Source organism: Galeopterus variegatus, unplaced genomic scaffold (genome assembly GCF_000696425.1).
Source record: "Galeopterus variegatus unplaced genomic scaffold, G_variegatus-3.0.2 Scaffold5357, whole genome shotgun sequence".
Lineage (NCBI taxonomy): Eukaryota > Metazoa > Chordata > Mammalia > Dermoptera > Cynocephalidae > Galeopterus > Galeopterus variegatus.
The window spans coordinates 148,453-150,585 of record NW_007731468.1 but is presented as its reverse complement, the minus strand read 5'-3'; the positions used below and the strand labels follow the sequence as shown (position 1 = coordinate 150,585).

The following is a 2,133-nucleotide window of genomic DNA, read 5'->3' as shown; positions in this document are numbered from 1 at the left end:
GCCTTTCTGTAAGCATGAGTACTCAATCCAAAATGCAAAAGCCATTGAGGATGGCCAACTACAGGGGCTGAATACACGTCTGTTTTTTAAGCAGTAAGCAGCAGAACTAACAGTGAAAATACCCACATTTGGACTTTGTTCAACAATAAGTGAATGTTCTAGGTACCTTTGATTCTGTTCTCTTTAATTTGAAGACAAAAACAAACACAGCCCATTCAAACACTAAGATGTCCACAAAAATACTTGATAAGAATATTTATAACACCTTTATTCATAATAGCCAAATACTAGAAATAGCTAGAGTGTCCATCAACAGAAGAATGAAAAAACAAACTGTGGAATATTCATCTGATGGAACACTATTTAGCAATAAAATGGAGAAGACAACTGATACGTGCAATTGCATGGATGAATCTCAAATGCACGACACTGAGTGAAATGTCATACACCAAAGACTACGTACTATGCTATTCCATGTATAAAACATTCTATTACCAGCAAGTTAATCCATGGTGGAAAAAATTAGGACACTCGATGCCCCTAGGGGATTGGGGTGGGTAGTAACTGGAGTTTTCTGGGCTGATGGTCATGTTCTTCTGTACCTTGACAGGGGTTAACGTTGAACAGGTGTATGCAAAATGCTACTGCTATGATTTGTACATTTCATTGTTTGCAAATCTTATTTTAAAAGAAAAAAAGAACCTTTAAAAAAGATTGAACTCAAGTTAATAATTTGCATTCTAAAGTACTTGGGGTGGCTTGTACTTTAACTCTTTGAAATGCAGCCAAAAATAAGACTAATGGGCGGATGAATAGGTCGATAGATACATGATACAGCAAGTATAATAAAATGCTAATTATAAAATCCAGGTGGTAGGTCTATGGGTGCTTACTGGACAATTCTTTTAATTTCTCTGTATGTTGTAAATTTTCACAATAAAATTTGGGGGGTGGGGAAGTTTATTAATGTAGATATTGCAGAAGTTGTTACTTATAAAATCCTTCATACTTTACCCAGAAACTATGGCCTTTCTATGGCGAAGGCAGTTTTATGCAAATAAGATTCGGACCTAGGAGTTTCGATGAGCCTGGGGTGGACTTGTATTTCTTGGGAATTGAAATATTTATGTAAAGTTTTGTGTAATGCCAGGAAGGAGTGCCTCAGACAGATACAAAAGGAGACACATCAGCTACCAAATGAGATTAGCCTCAAAGACCAGAAGAGACCTGTAAACCAGGGACCTCAGGATTATGTTGCATTGAAAATTTCAGTGAGGAACATTGAAATTCAGGTACCAGAAGTCCTTGCCCTTAGGGGAAAGCATGGTTAAGCTCCGGCCTTTTCTCCTTTATTAGAATCGACATCTTATGTGGCACAAACAAATGTGCACCGAAGGCTCTAAGGCTCAGCTCTGCCCTTTCTGAGCCCTTGGTGGATAAAGCTTGTATTTTCTGGGCCACTGATTTATTTGTGCAGGAAATGAAATAATGTGCTGACAATTAATGAGACTGAAATGGAAAGCACCTGAGCATATATTCCAGGAATCTTTTATTTTTGTCCAGCATTGTTTTGTAATTAACCCACGAGTTTTACCCACAATAGCTTAGACAGGGAGGAAGAGACAGGAAATCTCAGATGGTGTCCACAGTGTGCAGGTGTTTTGGTGGCATCTCAAAACATCTTCAGTGGTTTGGGATACTTGTACTTAGGGAAAGGGAGATGCCACAATTCAGAAGGAAAGACGTACCCAAATGGACAGAACTGGGCCAGATGCTACATGTTGAGTCGTTACTGAGATGCCAAATCCTCTTTTCACTAGATTTAAAAATGAATTATTGCTATGCTTTCATTATGCAAAAATTACGTGGAGATACCTTTTTAAATTTTTGAAACACTAAATGTAAAAGTAATATTTCTTTTGATCTTCAGCTTCAGTCTAAATCACCTTCCTTACACCCTTGGAGTAATGCACACACCCTTGTGATTCTAGGAACTAGAGGCAGGAGGTTCCCTGAATTTTAGTTTAGATACTTAATAGTTGTTCCAGACCTTGCAGTTTACCTAACACCTCCGTGCCTCAGTTTTTCTATCTGTTGGGTGGGAATAGCAGTATCTCCCTCATAGCTATGCGT

General features: G+C 38.3%; 1 protein-coding gene across 1 annotated transcript in view; it reads left to right on the top strand.

Annotated features, from left to right (window-relative positions):
• The window catches only part of LOC103604711 (transmembrane protein 132C-like), a gene marked incomplete at its 3' end in the record, with an annotated part of 225,599 nt that overhangs the window by 78,222 nt on the left and 145,244 nt on the right, over positions 1-2,133 (top strand). The window lies entirely within an intron of this gene.